Source organism: Notamacropus eugenii, chromosome 1 (assembly GCF_028372415.1).
Source record: "Notamacropus eugenii isolate mMacEug1 chromosome 1, mMacEug1.pri_v2, whole genome shotgun sequence".
Lineage (NCBI taxonomy): Eukaryota > Metazoa > Chordata > Mammalia > Diprotodontia > Macropodidae > Notamacropus > Notamacropus eugenii.
The window spans coordinates 224,120,660-224,142,064 of NC_092872.1; positions in this window are offsets into that span (position 1 = coordinate 224,120,660).

Genomic DNA, 21,405 nt, shown 5'->3' on the forward strand with positions numbered 1-21,405 from the left:
ACAGCCCTCAGGCTGCATGCAGCAGGCCAAAGGATTTCCAGTGGCCAGTGAAAAATGTAGAGGGAAACATCCTTTGCATGTAGAGGAAATCCTTGAGTATGCTCAGGCCACAGGTTATGCAGGTCTGACATTACCCTATGTATTTTTCTCCACATTTTATAGATGGTGAAATTGAGGCCCAGACAGTTCATATGTCTTTCCTAGATCACACAATTAGCATGCGTCAGAGTCAATAATCAAACCTAGATCTCCCAGGTTTCAGGAAGCCCAGTACTCCCTCCATTATATTTTATGGCCTCTCCAGGGGCCCATATAAGTCCTGCTCACTAGCATAGTGTTCAAGTTCAAGGTAACATGGAACCTGAGACGGGGGAGAATCCAGGAGACAAATAATGAGTCCTAATTTGGGCAAATAACGAATTCCCCTGAAGTGGCCCCACTCAAATATGCACTGTCCATTTCCACTAAGCTGAAAACAAATCCACATTTGTATTGAGTTCAATATAGCCATGAGAGGGGCTACCTGACCCTGACTCCATTGTTGGAACAGGTTTAAACCAGTTAAAACTGGTCTTTTGGTCTCTCTGGAAATTCCATGTTGCTATACCTAGGTTTATTGTTCTGAGCAAATGCCAGCATATCTTGAGCCTCCTCAGCCTTTGCTATGGAATTTCAGCTATTTTTCAAACAACTTACTTAACAGCTACGTTTTCTAAGACACTCCCTCCCTATTGAAGTGTCCCCCCTGTCCCTCCTGGACACTCCAGTACTTTGGTGCTACATGGAATCCTGAATTGCAATCCCCTTGCCTTAATTAAAGACCCTTGTTACTACGTTGGTAGTCTTTATTTAGGTTGACAAGTCATATATTACAACATTATATAGTATGTAGTTATTACTTTGGCTAGTGCAAATTCAATTATGTGTGACCACTTCAGAGTTCATTATTCAGCCTAATTGGAATCTAGCTGTAAATCACAATGTAAAAAAAGATGCTGGAATGAGGGAATACTGGATCCACATGACTGGGGAAACAGAGAGGATCATGAAGGTTAATCATATTTACCTAAATCAAAGAGATCAAAGCAAATATCCATACTTGTGTAATTAGTACTATCTTTAGCTCATTAAAAAAGGTTAGGAGGTATAACTCTCCATATGAGTAATTCCCAACTTCTGTTCTCTGAACTATGACCCCTACCCTACATACGCACCTCCCCACAAAACCTAACTATACTAGAGCAAATAACAGAGGAAGCCTATAGACATCAGACCTTTCTCTATCTTTTATGCACCACTTTCCTGGGACTGCCCTGGGAAAGTCACCCAACAATACATAATCATATAAAGTGTAAAATATAAAGTAGCTTTTAGCCTATTAAGAAGAGACCATCCAACACGGTAAAATGAGCAACATGAATAAACAAGATAATTATATACAAGATCACTTTCTATAGTGATTCAACTCATGTAGGTATTTATCAATGAATCAACCAATCAATAAGCTGTTTAAAAATATTTACTGTATTTTAAACATGGTTCTAGGCATGGTGAATGCCACTATCCTTAAGGAGTTTATGTTCTACTGGAAAGATACATGTTTCTAGGTAATATTTTAGTTACTTTGTTTTTATACCAGACCTGTAATTTCAAAGGTGTAAAGAATTTCTGATGAGGAAATTCCTTTCTACCAATGCATATCAGTACCTACTCTCAATCTTTGAATCTGTAGCAGAAAGCACCCTGACACATCCAAGATGGCCTGCTAGCACAGGTTCTTAGATCTGCTTTTCTAAAAAGAAAGCAACTTTCAAGGAGTCAACACTCTTCTTTAACCAAATATACCAACAGAGAAAATACAAACAGAGAAATAAAACCAACAGACAGGGCTTCTAACTGTCTGACCATAAGCAATACTTACATCACAGATTAACAGACAGATCCAACTGTCTGACCACTGCATACATACATAGTAACCAGAGAGAGAAGCACCAGCATCTGGGTTTTCAAAGCTGAGGGTGAGGGGTGGGGTTGGGGGGCTCCTTAAGGGCTAACCAGGGTCTCATCTGGCACATGAACCTTCTTCCAAAGAATAAGTCCCAAACCTCCCTTCAGAGTCACAACCCTTGTGACTCAGTGCCTCATTAGCAATTAATAAAAGGTGTGGGCCTTTCTACAGAAGAGGCCTCCTCTAATCAAGCTTCCCTTAATGGGTTCCACACCAAGTCTATTAATGAGTGTGAAGATCTTTAACTCTTATTACAGAGTCATAAAATACCAACTCACTTTTTTAAAAAAGTCACAAATATGTAAATACAGGAAAAATGCAGAAGAGACATTAAGTAATTGGAGAGAGTGAGAATAATATTTGGAGGAGAGAAAAAAATGTGGACTCTTTCCTTCAAATAAATTTCATAATTGAGACTTCACCAGTTAGTAGGAGCTTATAAAGAACATCTGTAGAACCAGAAAAATTATGAAAGTCATGTTTTATTTTGAGTATAAGAAACATAATTTTTTGACTCTTAATTGTATTTCTGAGAAATTAAAAGTCTGCTTAGTATTATTTTACTTCAAATAATGAATTTACTCACCAGATGTTAAAAGTTCACTAATAGGAAGAAACATTTCAAGTCATTAAATGCTTCTGAATATTTATAAATGAGGTATGGCAGGCTATTCTAACAACTATTATCCTGTACTTTTCATAATGCATATGGATATATTACTTTAATTAAGACCATTGAACCAAAGAAACATTAGTTATTTAAGAGAAAGAAAATAACAAGGTATTTAAAAAAAAATTGGATGATGCATTTGAAATAAATTTTCTTATTCTGTTATAAGAAAACAATTCAAGAAATTGAAAACAAAGAAAAAAGTTGGCAAATTGGGATGGGGTAGGGCAAAACTAAAGGCAGAGACCATTTAAAAAAAGAACAGAAAAGAAAACCTCATTCATTATGATCATTGCACATAATAGGTGTTTGATAAATATTTGTAGAATGGAATAAATGATACGTCCCCTTACAAAATTGTGCACTCTGGACTAATGATAACCTTTTGAGGAAAAACAGAACAACTTAAATGTCTTACATATATTATCATTTTTTAGCTTATTTTATTTATTTAAATGGAAATGAAAAGAGTTTAATGAATGTTAAATGCTTAATGAATATTAAATGAAATGAAAAGATTTATAGGACCTAGGTTCAAGTGTTAGCTTCAACAACTATGTGACTTTGAGTAAGACAATTAAACTCTCTGGGCCACATTTTCTTCATCTGCAAAAAGTGGGGTGGTGAATTAACGGACCTATACAGTCCCAACTACTTCTAAATATATGATCTTAGGACAAGTTTACACTTGACTTAGAATACCTTCCATAACATTTCCAAGAAGAGTTACTTAGTATCTGCTTAAATAACTTGTGATGAAAGTCCGTATCCCACAGAGATCATAAAAAAGGGATAAGAACCCATGTGTACAGTATTATAGCAGCTCTAATTGTGGTGACAAAGAAATGGAAATTGAAGGGATGCACATCAGTTGGGGACTGGCTAAACAAGTTGTGGCATATTAATGTAATGTAATACTATTGTTCCATAAGAAATGATAAGCAGGCAGATTTCAGATAAACCTGGAAAGATTCACTGAAACTGATGCTGAGTGAAATGAACAGAACCAGGATTACATTGTACACAGTGACAGCAACATTGTGTGATAACCAACTTTGATAGACTTAGCTCTTTTCAGCCATGCAATGATCTAAGATGGTTCCAAAAGACTCATGATGAAAGTGCTATTCACATTCAGAGAAATAACGATGGAGTCTACATGCAGACTGAAGCATACTATTTTCTCTCTTTTTTTTCCCTTTCTTATGATTTTTCCCTTTTGTTCTGATTCTTCTTTCACAACATGACTAATGTGGAAATGTGTTTAATACATTTATACATGTATAATCTATTTCAAACTGCACTCTGGGGAGGGGGAAGGAAAGGTGTGGAATTCAGCACTCAAAATCTTACAAAAGTGAATGTTGAAAACTAAAAATAAATAAATGATTTAATGAATGAATGGAGGGATAAATGGATTAATAAAAAAGGGAAAGAAAAACTTCCAGTGACTGGAAGTCTACTACATCCTTTAAACTGTTCTTCCTAGTTCCATCTCCTGGTTCCAAGCTGAACAAGTTTTGTTCATCTTTGACATAAAGTTCCATCAGCTACTTGAATCTTTTGGTCATTTTCTCTTCTCTCACATCCTCCTACTATGTAATTTGGTTTGCATGAGCTGCCTAGAACTTCTAATTTCACAGGAAAAAAAATTAAGTCATTTTCCTTAGTAAACTAAAACAAGACTTCCTTCTTTGTTTTCCCAATGCCAAACAAGGTTATGTTATCATATTTACCCTCACCCAAAACAAATAAACAAACAAGAAAACAAATATCTAAGATATTATGAGAAAATTTCAAACACGAGTGATCTGGGCCTGTAATGTCCCCTCCATTTCCTCAGTACTCTCTGTATTACTGGAAGTAGAGAATGGTATAAGAATACTTCCTAGGCAGGCTTGACCTTGCAATTGGGAAACATCTAAGAAGGAAAATGATGAAGTAGAATGAGAAGGCTGACAGGTAAATGTCATAACTAGAAAGAATGCTGAGTGCTAGTTTAATTTCTGCCTTGTATCTTGGGTCACAGGATTGATTTTTTTTTATACACACACATGTACATATATATATATATATATATATATATATATATATATATATATATATATATACACATATATACATATATATGCATATGTATGTATGTATGCATGAATATATATGTGTATATATATGTGTGTATAAATATAAATTATATTTTGTATTTGTATATATTTTTTCCACACAATTACCTATTCAACTCAGTTTTTATTTTGTAAAATAAAATCCCATAATCTTTGTGTACATGTGTTCTCATTTTAAAAAATCATCCATATGCTTTGCATAATAAAGTATCTTTAAAATCTTATACCTAATCTTAGTAACTAGGCCTTATCGAATTCTTGTGTTTGTAACACCAGGACTTATTTAGCATCCACATATGGAAATTGTACTCCTGACTTACAATTGATAAGATAAGTGCTTCAAGTTTTTGTTTTGTTTGGCTTTGTTTTCCCCTTGAGCAATTATGGTCTTTCACTAATCTGCTTCCTTATAACCACAGTTAGAAGTTACAGCAGGGACTGCTATGGGAAAAAAGTATTTCAACATAAAACAGAGCAAGGACTCATGAAAGTATTTCAACATAAAACAGAGAAAGGACTCATAAACATATGACCTTGTGCTGATAACCTCAGGGCTTGAAAACAACAATTCAGCATCTTCAATTTTCTTTTTTTTCTTTCTTTTTCTTTTTTTTTTCTCTGACGCGTTTGATTTTTGGCGGAATGGAGAACACATTTGGGGAGCAAGGGAGGGATATTGCCTTCAACAAAGAATCAGTTCAGTCTAGTTTCTGTGATGAAATACACTCTATTCCAGACTTAATCTGCTCACATGTGTATTCATCACCTTTCCAATTTTACTGATAAGCACCTGTTGGCTTTTTATGTGCAGAACCAGGGGATTTTTCTAGAGGCAGCCTAGGTTTTATTTTTCATCTGAAAATGATTTTTGGTTTGGTAAATTCAAGTTGGAATTAAAAGTAGTTGGCATTTTTTTGACCATGTTGCATCTCTCCTAATATTGATGGTTATAAAAATCTTCAGTAATACTGCCCACGATCATGACCTTGACCTCCACTCTGCCCATCCTTTACTTGTCTTGATATTTTGATTGAATGTTGGGAATTGAGGCAGTGACTGTTCTAAGTAACACTAGGAAAGTCTGACGTTTGTTTATGTGGAAGACTTGTAAAAGAGATAAATTCAGGGCATTTTCATGACAAAGGGAAAGGAGGACCATCTATTCTTAGCTACATTAGAGCTGCATCAGAGTTGCAGAATCTAGGTTTGAATTTAAATTCTGCTTCTGCTATCTGTGTGATCATGAAAGAGTTCTCAATATCCCCACCTATAAAATGAAGACCTTTTACCAAGACCTCTGAGGTCTCTTCAGTCTCTCAATCTGTAATATTGTGGTTCTAGTGGTAAAGAATTAGCTTACCATCTTATTTAGCTATTGTTTATATATTTTAATAGGTATCAATATAATTGGAGTAAATCCACAGAGATAGCAGCACCATCTAATTGATATGAACGATTATTGCTCTCATTTCTTTAAGAAATTCAAAATTCTATGTCTACATCAGAAGGGGATAATTTCAATTAATTAATTTGGAACTAATAATAATATCTGAAATACAAGACACTTTATATTTCAAATGCTTAAATACATTATTTAATTTGATCCTCAAAATAATTGTGAGAGACGGAAGACAGTTGTCCTCATACCCACTGAAAGATGAAGAAAATGAAAAAAGACATTCAATTTTAAAAGAATGAATGAAGAAACTCTTAGTTTCGTGCTATGCCATGAACTATGTTGTACAGAAACATTGAAATAATGTTGACTGAGATGCCATGATTATAAAAAAAAATGGATGGATAAAGTTGTAGAATCTCTTTGAAGGTCTTTTATTTAAAGCTAAGTCAATGAATGCCAAAAGATAAGATCATTCAATCAAAGGTAAGCCCCTTGTAGCAGATTGTGCTTTTTCTTCTTTTTCCTGAACAGTCTTGTTTGAAAAAGCACACATCAAGCACTTACCACCATTTTCATTTACAGCTAATGGATATTCCAGTACAACACAAGAGACCATCAGATAACAACTATTAAAAGACTCAACTTGTCTTTAAAGGAAATTGACATTGCCCAAGTTTTGCTATTTCTGAAGATAATCTTCTAATAAATTTTTTCCTAGTGCTAGTCTACATTCAGACAGAAAACAGAACATTCATGACATTATTATTGACTGTCATTATTTCTACTTTGTTTATGAACAGTGATTTCATCAAGTGTGCGAGCAACTCCTATTATGTAAACCCCTTCTAGCGGGGAAATTCTGTAACTGAACTGGAATGTGTTACTTAGAACATTGCACATGGAAAACAGTTTAAGTGAATCATTCATGGTAACCTAAAGGACAGAAACAGGATTTGAACTCGTCTTCCTGACTCTAAAACCACCCTTTCTTCCCTATGCCATGCTGATTCTAACTTATATACTTAATACCAGTAAGAATAAGTAATGAACACTGACAAATATCAATAGGAGGCAGTATGGATAAATGCCCAAAATTGAAGCATATATTATCTGCATTTAGATCCTAGGAATGGGGGTGGGTGGGTGGGTGGGGGGAGTGATTTGGATGATTAGAAACTGCATTCAATTTGAAATGAGAAAACCTTGGTACAGAACTGATTTGGACTCAAGGGACCTAGAATCTAATTCCCTCTCTGCTGCTAGATACCCATGTGACCTTAGGCAAGTTGTCCAAAGTTTTTTGAGCTTCACTTTCAATCTGTGAAATGCTGGATTCAACTAACAGTGGTTTCAAATTACATCAGACAGATCCCTACAGGCTGCATACTGACTTAGAAAATCGCAAATTTCCTATGTTTTATTTTATTTTTATGAATTTTGTTTAACATTTCCCAGTTGAATTTTAATCTAGTTTGGCTGAATTTAGGAATTTTGTTAATTTGACACCTCTGTGTTAGATGACCTGGAAAATTGCTACACCTCTAAATGTATGACCATTTAGTTCAAATCTAATTTGTGTCATTAATTTCTTTGGTAGCATTGGGCAGTTGTTTTTTTTTTTCTTTCCTTATCTCTGATTCATATGCAAAATCAAGCGGTTAAATGAGATGATCCTGTGGCTGAGTATAGTTGTATACACTTCTAATCCTTATTAATAGGGACGCTGAGGATCCTGAATCACTTGAACTCAGGAATTTTGAGCTACAAGAGGGCTAAAGCTGAACAAATGTTTTTGTTTGTTTGTTTTTTTTTTTTACCATCAGGCAGCAATATGTTTATTCCCTGAGATTAGGAGAACTAACAGGCTCTCTAAGGTCAAAAACTCAGAAACGGAACAGGTCAAAAGTTCTGTGACAATCTACAGTGGCATCAAGGCCGTAAGTGGTCTTGCACTTCTAGGCTGGACAAGATATGGTGACTCATTCTTGGATTAAAAAAATAATTAAAAGCCCCTACCAATTTTAAAGTTATACAGACCTAAGGTTATCTCTTCTCCTGTCATGTAGGGAATCAGACAAATAAATTCAAGTGACCAAAATAATAGCAAAAATTCCAGCCCTAGAGGCTTACTAGTTCTGTAATGCTGAGCAACTTAACTGTTTCCTTAACTTATGAAATGTGGAAAATAAAGGCACCTACCTCAAGAGTTGTTTTGAGGATAAAATGTAAAGTTCTTAGCACAATGCCTGCCACAGAGTAGATTTTACATAAATGTCAGTCATCATCATCATTATATTAAGAAAAATTGAATGATTGGGAGAGTGATTACAGTTCAGATGTTGTTGTGGTCCTTCAGGTGTTTTTCAGTTGTGTCTAAATCTTCATATGACATCATTTGGGATTTTCTTGGCAAAGATACTGGAGTGGTTTGATATTTCCTTCTCCAGCTCATTTTACAGATGACAAAACTGAGGCAAACAGGCTTAAGTAATTTGCCCAGGCTCACATAGCTAGAAAGCCTCTGAGGACAGGTTTGAACTTAACAACAAGTCTCCTTGACTTCAAGCCCAGCATTCTATACACTGTGCTACCTAACTGCCCTTCAGATACAGTTCAGAGATTAGATCATAAAGATAACCTATAGGAGGCATAACCTCAATTGCATCAACTGAAAAAAAAAGTAGAAGCTCTTCAGGAGAAAGGGGACTCACCTTGACTAAAACCAGGATGATGAATTGTATCTTAACCACATTATAAGACTGTCCTAGCTTTTATCTTTATTCCAATAAAGCATATGAGCCTCACTTACTTTCCATGCTTTAATTCTTCCATAATTTTCAGCATAGTACAAGCAGAAAGAATCCCGAAGATGGAAGCCAAGGACTTGGGTCCAAATCCTGGCTCTGTCACTTTACTGCTTTTATGATCTCTGACAAATCATTTAACTTCTCTGGGCCTTGGTTTCTTCACCCAAAAAATGAGGATGTTTAATGAGATGTCCTTTCAGCCATTTGCTTTTCAAACTTGAAATTGATGATCTGATGCCTATATGCTTCTGCCACCAACTGCTCTAGTAGACTTTTACTTCCAATTTGCAATTTGAATGACAAATCCAGACAGAGCCATAACTAGGAATGGATAGCCAAGACTTTCCCCCAGGCCAATGAAATTTAACAGCTATCCAACTTCAGGAGCACCTGAGCCTAACTTCTAGTTAGCAAGAATAATTAGTTAGAAGAGGAAGCTACCAGATCCTTGGCATTGTTAATAACAGCCATCTGTGAGCCACTACAGTAATTAATTCTCCCTCCAGCTCAACTGAATTTATCTTAATTACTTCTTATATTATTTTCACATCATGAATTACAAAGTTGATTTGAGGGCCAGTTTCATACTGTTTGTCCTTGGGTGCTGATAGTGTCAATTTCACCTCTACACAAGATTCACCGCACGTGGGCCCAATTTGAGAGAATCTTAGCGGCCTTATTCACAGAACTGAAACTGTTTTCATGCAATGGATGTCTATGTCACCTTCTATTCCAAGCTTTTCCTAATATTCCACTCTCTACTTCTAATTATTAGTATACTTTTGTCATTAAATTGCTTTTTCTTTTATTATCAGTACACATCTCTTTTTCTCCTCCTTCCCCAGTAAATGGTAAAGTGCTTGGAGATCAGGGTGTATTTTGTTTGTGGCTATGTATCTCTGACTTATAACATAGAGTCTTGCACAAAATATGTGCAAAATAGATGCTTATAGAATTGGTCTATTTGAATGCAGCCTAGAGAGGCAACTGGGGCAGCCAGGAGGTACAGCAGATACAGTGCTAATCCTAGAGTCAGAAAGACTCTTCTTCCTAAATTCTAATCTGACCTCAGACCACTTACCAGTTGTGTGACCCTGGGCAAGTCACTTTACCCTGTTTTCCTCAGTTTCCTCATCTGTAAAATGAGCTAGAGAAGGAAATGACAAACCACTCCAATATCTTTGCCAAGAAAGCCCCAAATGGGGCCACAAAGAGTCAGACATAATGGAAATTCAGAAAACAACAAAAGAGAGGTGACAAGGTGACACAGTGCTAGACTATGCTAGACTTGGAATTGGAAATACCTGTCTTCAAATCTTTTTTCTCAGACATTTGCTATTTGTGTGACATTGGTTAAATCTTAACCTCTTAACCTAACTCAACCTCTCTCATTCAAAATTTCCTCATCTATAAAATTATGATAAAAAAAAAAAAAACTCCTAGGACACAGGGTTGTGGGATCAAATGGGATAGCATGTAAAACATATTGCAAAACTTATAGCTATAGATGCATACACACATTTATATATAATTTCTTTTTACTATTAGTAGTATTAGTACCCTTCCTCCTTTTTCCTTCCAAATGGCTTCCTTTCCATTTACCACTGTCTGATGTTTTATCATGAAATTCTTTGCTGTGAAATTTAAGGTTAGAATCTTCTCTTTTAAAATTCAAATAACTCCCCAGGAGATTAAGTCACTAAGCTGTTACATGAAAATTGGCTTATTGGTATCATAGTATATTTATGATCATTGGAACCTGGGGAACTTCAAACTAGACCCCACCCACTCATTGTAAAGATGAGGCAATCAAGATATAGATAGGTTAAGGGATTGGTAAAGCAGTGGGGGCACTAGTTTTGGTGTCAAAGAACCTTTTCTTATTTTTGCCATTTATTTATATACAGTGTCCTTGGACAGACTATTTGATGTTTCTAGGTTTCCATTACAATTTATAAAAAGCCTAGGAGTAGATGACCAATAAGTTTGCAATTGTCTTAGGATCACATAACTATTTAAATCAAAGAGAAAGGGGGCTTGGGATTTTATTCTCTGGGGAAGGATGACGTTGGAACTTGAGATCTTGTAGGGATAAAATAGAGACCCATCCTCTGGTTTACAGACATACTTATTTCCAAAAAGACATAGTGATTTCGAAGTAAAATCTTGATTGTAAGGATCATCTTTCCCTTTTTTTCTTTCCCATTCTCCTTCTACAGCCACTTTTTTCTTCCTTTTCTAGCAGTTAACATTTAAGAGTTCACAATTCCTATAGGAACACAAAATTCCTCAGTGATCTGTCCACACAGTTTTCAATGATAACAGTTGTGGATGTTTGTGTGCATGTGAAATGATTTGAAAATGCTGGTTCCCTAGTTACTTATTGTGATTGGTAATTGATTAACTGTTACTTTAGATGAACTTTCTTAATGAAGTTCATGGAGTGTGAAAGTTCAGGGGAGACTAATTTTCAGAGATGATTATAGTTTTACTCAAACTGAACAGGGCAGACAGTAACACGTGTTTTTGGCAGCTAAAGGAACCACATTTCTGTGTTCCCCAGGAGGAATAGTGTTCGTTTTCTTTTTTCTTTTCTTAATGGATAGATAGCTTTTATTTTTATATCATCCAAATTTCCAAATATGTTCCTCCTGCCTAGCCTATGTAATGAACCATCCCTTGTAGTAAAAATTAAAAAAAGAAAGAGGAAAAAGAAAGGTCAGAATAGCTAATTAACACAATATCTTTTTCTGATAGTCTATGCAATGATCCATATCTATATTTCCCTACTGTTCTGAAGGGACAGGAGGGGGTACATTTACTTAACGATTATCTAAGAGCAAGCTAGGTTAATATTAGACACCAATGGAATATTTGATTGCTCCAATACATTTTGTCTTATTTGAATCAGATCACATTGTGGCCTTGCCTCTTGTAAGCATTCTAAAGACAATAAAGGCAATCACGTCTTTCCATCATAACATTTTTCAAAGCACTTTGCTGGGATCTATCTGTTCAAGGCATACAACTTTACTCAATAAAAATTGCTGGGCACTAGGCATATATGAACAAAATGAAAACTTATTATGCCCTAAAGTAACATTCATTCTTCTGGGGATGGCACATCATATATCATGTACATATGCAAATAAATATCTGAACATATGCACATATATGTATTCACAAAATGTCACAAAATCACAGTCTGACACAACTGAACCACTGAAAACCAACAAAATTTCAGGAGGGTGAAAGTATTAGAAAAAGCTACCTAATTGGCTCAGTTTAATACTGTCTTAGATAATGATTAGCCTGGTCAAGTTACTTAAATTTTCTGCGCTTCAGTTTCCCCATATATATAATAATGAGGTTGGGCTTGATTGATACTACAGACCCTAGAAGTTCTAAGTGTATAATCTCATGAACTGGGCAAATCAGGAAATGTTTAATTTGCTGTAGCAGGAAGCACCCTAGCATACCCAGGATTACCTCCTAGCACAGGTTCTTAGATCTGTTTTTCTTAAAGGAAAGAAACTTTAAAGGAGTCAACAATCTTCTTTAATTACATTCACTAGTTAAGGGGTAAAAATCAGCACCTTGAACATTAAGAAAATACAAACAGAGAAAATACAAGCAGAGAAAAAAAGATCAACAGACAGGGTTCTGACTGCCTGAAACAAAGGAATATTGCTACACACCTTACATATACCAGTGGATCAAGACAGCCTTTGCACTGGAGCAGGTGGGAGTCTAAATATATGGCTACTCTGAGTCTCCATCAGGGAATCACAAGGTTCTTCTCATAAGTGAGCCCCCAAAGCAAAATACCATCATAGAGTATATATGCACTTCTCAAAGCCAGAAGGCATCACAACTCTCGTGACTCAGTGCATGATCAACTCAATACCAAAAGGTATGGAAGCCTTCCTACAAGCAAGCCTCCCCTTAAGCAAGATCCTCCTTAGGTAAGTCCCTCCCACAACAGGTTCTATGTAAGGACTATTGAGGGGCAAGGAAGATTTTATTATCCCACTAACATTACACCTGCTTATTTATGACCTTCACTCCATCATCGTTGTTATTTGAAGATAATGCTTTTTTGCCTTTATTTGATCAATAACTCCAAGAGATCAAGGTGAGTGTCATATTTCTCCTTGTATTCACTTAGCACCTGGCTCAATGCCTTAAATATTGTAGTAAGTTAACAAAAGTCTCTTGAACAGAACTGAATGGAATAAACTTATTAGTGTATTTAAATGTATATTTATTGAATATTTGATTTAATCACTTATTTAGTTATTTAAATATTTATTTAGTTAGTAACAGCAGATGACAGAGATGAAATAGACTAAAGAAAATGGGCAAATTCTGTCATTTAAAAAATTCTCTATTATACTCCCCTTTCTATCCTTTGACCACCTAGTGAATGCCTTGGTACTTGTTGTTGTGGTTGAGTCATTTCCATTGTGTTTGACTCTTTGTGAGCCCAAATGGTTTTTCTTAGCAGAGATACTGGAATGGTTCACCATTTCCTTCTCTGGATCACTTTACAGATGAGGAAAATGAGGCAAACAAGGTTAAGTCCCTTTCCCAGGGTCATACAGCTAATGTCTGAGACCCAATTTGAATACAAGAAGAGAAGTCTCCCTGACTCCAGGGTCAGCACTCTATCAACTACTCCACCTTGCTGTCCTTTGTTATGTCATCATTTGACTATTGAAATATCTTGCTCTTTGGTCTCCCTTCCTCAACCCTTTCTCCACTCCAGTCCATGTTCCACTCAACTGTTAAAATGATCTTCCTAAAGCTCCTGGATGACCGTGTTACCACCTTGTTCAGTAAACTCTAGTAGCTTCCTACTACCTCCAGGACCACAAAATCCTGTTTATCTTTCAAAGTCTGTTATTACTTCGCCTTTCTGTACCTTTTCAGTCTTCTTATGCTTTATTCCCCTCCACAGAGTATGAAATCCAACCACACTGGCTTCTTTGCTGCTTCTCACACACTATATTCCATGTCTCTATGTATTTCCATTGATTGTCCCTCATGCCGGAAACCCTTTATTCTTCATCTCCTGACTTTCTTCAAGTCTCAGGTAAAGTCTAAAGGAACCTTTGAAAGTGATGCATAATTTTCCCTGTGGCATTCTTTCAATTTTATCCTATTCATACCTTGTTTGTACACAGTTGTTTTCATGTTGTTTTTAACATTACGTTATAGGTTCCTTAAGAAAAAGGGACTTTTTTCTTTCTAGCCCTATCTTTCCTAACTTTCAATTTGTTTTTCTATCAGAGATTAACACACTTAGAAGTGCTGCATAAATGCTTGTTGACTTTTGAATTGATGACATAAGTGGTAATGGATTAAAGTGAAGAACTTTGAGATCATGTAATTTTTAGTTTGTAGTTTTGTTCCCAGTTGCAGGATTCCATGAACTCATCAGGAATATGTGATAGTAATTACACATACATACATACATACATACAAACATACTAGTGGAAGACAGGTGAATTTGGTATTAATGTCACTTAAAACAACAATAACAACTTGCTAACAATTGCAGCCTTCCAGAACTAGAATAGGCTGCCCTGTGATGTGTTGTCTCCTGTTCCTTGAAGTCTTTAAGCAGAGAACTGATGGCCAGTTGTGTGTTATGCTATACTGAGGATTTCTCTCATGTAGGAATTGCACTAAAAAGCTTCTGAGGGTCCTTTTCAACTCTCAAATTCTTCGATTTTGTGACTCTGGATGAGTAATATGCACTTTCCAGCATATAAATGCAGTAGACTGGCCAATCTAGAGGTCCTGTACATCATTACATATAACTCGGAGAGACATTAGAGATGGATAATGAGCTGGGCCCTAAATTCAATTTTAAGGAAGAGAATGGGTTTCATCAAATTTGGAAAGTTTCACAATGCTTTCAATTTTCCAAAGCTGCTCCCTGACCCAAAAGCCCATCTTTCTATCATCAATATTTTTCCATCAGTTTCCTATGACTATATATCATGGAACTGTTCTATCTCTGAAGAATCAAAACTGTAAGTAACTCGAAAGGCAATAGGAAGATTCTCAGTGGGGACAGATAGGCTGTTGTATATTATCAACAATAATATTCATTCCTAGCTGCTGATAGGCAGCTTGGAAAATATTGGCTTATAGACTGGTAAAGACCCAACAATATGACTTATAGTAAGGGTAAATTGCTTGAAAAAATGGAGGAGAAAAATAGATAAGAATAACAGAAGACAGAAGGAATGAATAAGTAGATATCTATCCTATAGGAATGAAAATGACAAATCACTGAGAAATTAAGCTAGGTAAGCTTCTGTTGAGAGAACAGATTCAAATGGCATATTTTTGAGTTTTCAGATTATAGATAGACCTCCCTTAATTACACTCCAAACTTCTGCTAAGAGTTTTCATTAATTTAATGTAACTTTTTTTTTATCACCTACGGTTCAACATTGAAGAAAATCTCTTTTCAGAGGTTCAAACATTTAGGATCATCACTTGAATTTTCCAAAGAGCAATTTAAAAAGTTGAATGAAAGTGTTATAAAGCCTATAAATTATCAATAACATGCATATATGAATCTATGGTTGCATGATAAAAATTTGTTCTTTGATTAACTAAACTAATCACACTATAATTGAACTTTAAAAAAAAGTAGCCTGTTTCAATCATATTCTACCAAATAGAACTAACCAAATCAGGAATGTATGGCAATATGTCACATGCCTTTGTCACATGAGTCACTGTGCCTCTACAAACTATACATGTATTGTACTCTTATGATTCATCATGGGTTGGAGGCGACCTGGAATTATGAAGATGATTGAGCACAAGGGCAAATAGGTTCCATTAAGCTTAAAAATCCTTGAAAACTCTTCCTATAACATTCTGTTTGTTGTGTGAAGACAAATTTAACTAACTATCCATAGGTTTTTCAATAATAACATGCGCATGAGTTGATGGATTATTTGGGAATGGTAGATGTTTTTAAAATATGATATGGTTATAAATACCATGTAGTCCTCCTATGCTTCTGCAGTATTGGTGAAAAAGAAACAAAAGGGTTGAAAGAGAGTTACTTCTAAGCATCTCAGTATTTAGACAATCCACAAATGCTAAGTTCACTGTTAGTACTTTTGTTACTAATGATATACTTACTACTGGAGGAATTGAACCACATCCAAATTTCTATTTTTGCCTTAAATGAAATTAGAAGACAAAAAAACCGTTGTAGCCAAATGGAGGGACACTATGCATTTTCTCTTCTGAGAGACAAGAAAAGGAGTTACTATAATTGTATCATGCACCAGTATAAAATTTCATGGGATGTACTTAATTATACTGCCTTGGAGTGCTAGGAGAAAATGTAAGCAAAGGGACTGTCATAAAGATTACTGCAATTTGAGCACAAAATCATGTAAGGAAGAATAAATAAGTAGAGAAATTATATGTATAATCTGACAAGTTCCTTCAAACCAAGTCAACATGTAACTTGACATACTATATAACCTTAATGGCAAATTATGTGAAAGGCAAGTTAAAGCATTTATTAAATACTTACCATTTACCAGGTACAGCATTATTTCCTGGGAAAACAAAGCAAAAGCCATCCTTACATTCTAAAAGCTCATATGTTAATGAGGAAGAGAAAAACTATGTATGTAGAAGATATATTCAGGATAAATGGAAGGTAATCTCAGAGAGAGGGTACAGCTGTGTGGTACAATGGATAGACTGTCAAGCCTGGAGTCAGGACAACTAATCTTTCTGAGCTCAAATCTGCCCTCAGATACTTACTGGGTGGATGATCCTGGAGAAATCATTTAACCCTGTTTGCCTCAGCTCCTCATCTATAAAATTAGTTGGACAAGGAAATGTCAATCCACTTCAGTATCTTTGCCAAGAAAACACCAATGGTGTCATGAAATATTGAACACAACAACAGCAGCAAAAACAATCTCAGAGAGAAAGACCTAAGAGTACGGTAGACCAGAAAAGACCTTTTTGCAAAAAATGGTATTTTAGCTGAAATTTCAAAAAGACAAACAAATAGGGAAGCCAAGATGCAGAAAGGAGGAAGGAATAAGTTCTAGGTATGGGTGATACTTAAAAGGAATATAACTGAGAGATAGAATGTCATGTATGAGATACAGAAAGTGGGAAGAGGGGAAAACAGTGGAAATTATATGCGAAAAATATGGCTCAAGATTAAGAAGTGAAAAAAACCTGAGATTCCATTATCAAGAATATTTTATTCAATAAAAGAATTGCACATAATCAGATGTGGCAAGCACAAACATCATTCGTCATTCTCTAAAACCGATTATATATTTGCTATTACATAATTGAATGAGAGATATAGAGAATATAAGATACAACTGTGTTTATTTATTGATTAAAGAAATAAACAACTCAATAGGAGATAATGTTGGTTTAAAGTCTTTTCTGAAGATCTTTTTTTTTTTTTTTTGCATGTGTTTGGATCTTATGAGTTCACTGGAAGGATTTATTCACAGAGGTAAATTTGTTTAACAGTCTTCTAATTACCAATATTCAACAAGATAGCAAACAGAGGAATATTCACCATGAAATTGTTTGCCACAAAATATTTATAGCAGCACTCTATGTAGTTGCCAAAAACTGGAAGTCAGGGGGATGTCCATCAATTGGGGAATGGCTGAATAAATTATGGTATATGAATGTAATGGAGTACTATTGTGCCATAAGAAATGATGAACAAGAAGACTTCAGAGAGGCCTGGAAGGACTTATATGACCTGATGCTGAGTGAAAGGAGCAGAACCAGGAGAACTTTATGCACAGCAACAACCACAGTGTGTGAGAGTTTTTTCTGGTAGACTTAGATTTTTGTAATAACACAAGAACTTCTGAAAAAAAAAAAAATCCCAATGGTGGACCTCAAGGCAAAATGCCTTCCACACTCAGAGAGAGAAATATGGAAGTCACTCACATAATGTAGCAGATCATGTTTGTGTATGTGTATCTGTTTGTGTATCATGTTCTGATTTGTTATACGGATTCTTTCATTTATCTTAGTCTGACTACATAGCATGACTATAGTGAAAATATACTCAATAGGAAAGTATATGTAGAATCTATACAGAATTGTATGCAGTCGTGGGGAGGGAGGGAGGTAGTGGGGGGTGGGTGGGGAGGGATAAAATCGCAATTGTATGGCAGTGATTGTTAAACATTAAAAAAAAAAAAAATTGTTTGCCACTCTCAGGAAGGATAGCCCACAAAATTTCAAAATGGAGAAGGATTCTCTACACTGGATGAATTTCTTCAGATACTCTAGTTTGTGAAAGGGATTTTGCTAATAGCATCAAGCTCCAGAGTACCATAGGACTTCTTCAATGATGATCTTGGCATCTTAAAGGGGATTGGCTTAGTAATTATTAGGAAAAGCTAAGTGAATGAAGAAGGCACATTGCCCCGATTATTGCATGTAGTTGGTGAGTTAGCTCTTTGGGTTAGTTCATCAATCTATTTGAAAAAGACAGGCAATACAGGATGGATAATGATCTGGATCCAGAATATAATAAAAGGAGGAAAGTAAGACAGAGTTCTTGAGGGAAATTATATAGCATTTTAAATAAACTAAAGTAACTCACTGCCACTAAACTTCATCTTTTCAAACACTGATATTCTCCAAGTGATGAAAAAAGATTAGAAACACAAAACATCATATTTTCAGAAAAGTAGAAAATTTCAGGTACCCTACAGGGTGACAGAAAGATTAAATACACATTTCAGTAGACTATGACATAGAATATGATATGCACACAAGTAACAAAATAGAAGATGAAAACATGTATGACCGGAAGAGGAAGAGGAAGGAAGATATGGCACATGAATGACAGATATAAATATGGGCAGGGATTATTATTTTTACTATTAAAATTTTTTTTAAATATCCAGAGCATCCTTTGCATTAGCTAGCATCGATAGATTAATAAAGTGGAGATGGTTTGTAACACATTCATATGGGAAAATATGATATTATGCATTGACCCCAAAACTGAAATATATAAGCTCTACTTATTAATAAGAGTAATTATATTTCCTATTATCCTAATTGCAAACACTTTATATATTGTCCCCTGCCTATTTATGTCTATCTGTCTGTCTATCCATCCATCTATCTATCTATCTATCTATCTATCTATCTATCTATCTATCTATCATCTATCTATCTATCTATCTATCTATCTATCTATCTATCTATCTATCTATCCAACTATCTACCTATCTCATGTAGCAATCCATCTAGCTATCATTTGTGTGCTATATATTTTCTTTCTATTTAATGTGCTTTACTATAATCTATTAATCTATTATCCATCATTTATTTCTACATTACTCTCTGTCCCTCTGTTCTTATCTCTGTCTCTGTTTCTCTCATCTATTTATTTATCTATCTAATATATCCATGACCTTTCATTTCCCCTAGCCCACTGATCATACTATCAAAAGCATAAAAAGAACTTTTTTAGAATCATAAATGAAAGGATTTTGAAGTATCCTTCCTATTCATAAAAAGAACAATTGTCATTCTTCTTAGAAAAATAAGTGAGTAATTGTCATTCTTTTTAAATGTAATTAAGTGCTTACAATGAAGACATTAAAAAAACAACTTTAGCTAAAACAATGAAAGTGATTCTGTAATTCCTCCTTTGTATTGCCTTGAGTTATCCTCTGAATTCTCTCTCTTTAGGAAACATCTCAAGGCACTGAAAGTGTCTCTAACACCATTATAAAAGTTGCATTTTAATCACATGACTTTGAGGCAAGGGGAGGAGAAGAACTTTTCTTAATTGTTACCTATAATTTGTGATTCTAAGTCTTGGTTCCTGGAGGATCCTACTATAACATCTCACATTATAGGTATGGTTGCCTCATGTATTTTTGAATTAATCTATAAAGAATTCTGGCTTTAAAATGCTTTATAGCAGCAAGATGGTAAATGCAGCCAATTTCTATATACAATAGAGACTTTTACTGAAAAGGATAGGCCTGATCATATTAATGAAGAACTGCTTCTCACATGAATGTCTCTTCGCTGATTCATGCCATGAGACCTGCCATTGAGTTACTCCCCTGTTCCTGGAGATGAACATCACAGAATGCTAGAGCACAAGTGATTTAAAGATTATCTATTTCAACCCTCTCATTCTACACAGGAGCAAACTGAGATAGTTCTCTGCACTGCCCTCTCTGCACTGTGCATTCAGTAACTGTCTGATGATCCCTATTGGATCTTCAGGGCATTTAGTAGGCTCTTTCCATCAGGGAGTCAAATTATCTGTCATATTCACCCTGAATGTAACAGTCATGTAGCTAAACTTTCACTTACAATTGTTAGGAGTATTCATTAAATTGGCAAGTGCTTAAAGCTTTGAAAAGGAAATATAGTCTCTAGACACAGTATGATTAGCATTATTATTAGCAAGGTGAACTGTAGATAAAATTGTGTAGTAGCTAACTTTTATCTTGGGAACCCTATTATCTCTCCCTATTCAATCAATATCAAGCATGTTATTAAGTGATACTCTAATAAATGTGGAGAATTAAAAAAAGAAAAAAAAATGAAAACCATTTTTGTTGTTAAGAAACCCATACTGAATCCAGAGAGTTAACATGCACATGTATAATTACTTGCCCCATTCAGATATTTAGTTATGTCATTCTTTCCAATGGTTACCTAAAGGCACTATTTTGGTGGCAAATAGTTGTTTTCCTTCCTTCCTACCTATAATATGTTTTTTTTTTCTTTTCACGCCTGTCACTCTTTTCATCATCAAATTCAATTAAACAAGAACAACCATGTATTGATAAAATGCATCTCTGCACCCCCTGGAACCTAGCTTTGAGCTGGAGGATGATGTATGATAAGGCATACATGCAAATTAGTATGTAATTTGTAATACCTGACAAATAGACAAACAAGAATTAGATTCAAAAAGTGCTAATGGAAGAGAGAGAAAGATTTCTATCCACTTAAACTAACTGTAATTATTAGAGAAGTCTTCACAGATGAAGATGTCTTTGAATTGAGCATTAAAACATGGGTAAGGATTCAACAGATGGGGGAATTTGAGGGACTAAGAAGCATGGCAAGGCAAAAGAATGAGGTAGAAAAGTGTTGAACATGCAAAGAAAATAGAAGATTTCCTGTTTTGGTAAAGTATTAAGTAAATGGATAAGCTAAGGCTAAAGGGGGTATCTTGGAACCAGAAGAGCCCCAAGGGACCTTCTTCTCCAACATTAACCTATAACAGGAGTCAACTCTACAATATCAATAACAAATATTCTTACAAACTGAAGATCTTAAAATACGGTGACTCGGCGCTCCAACAAATA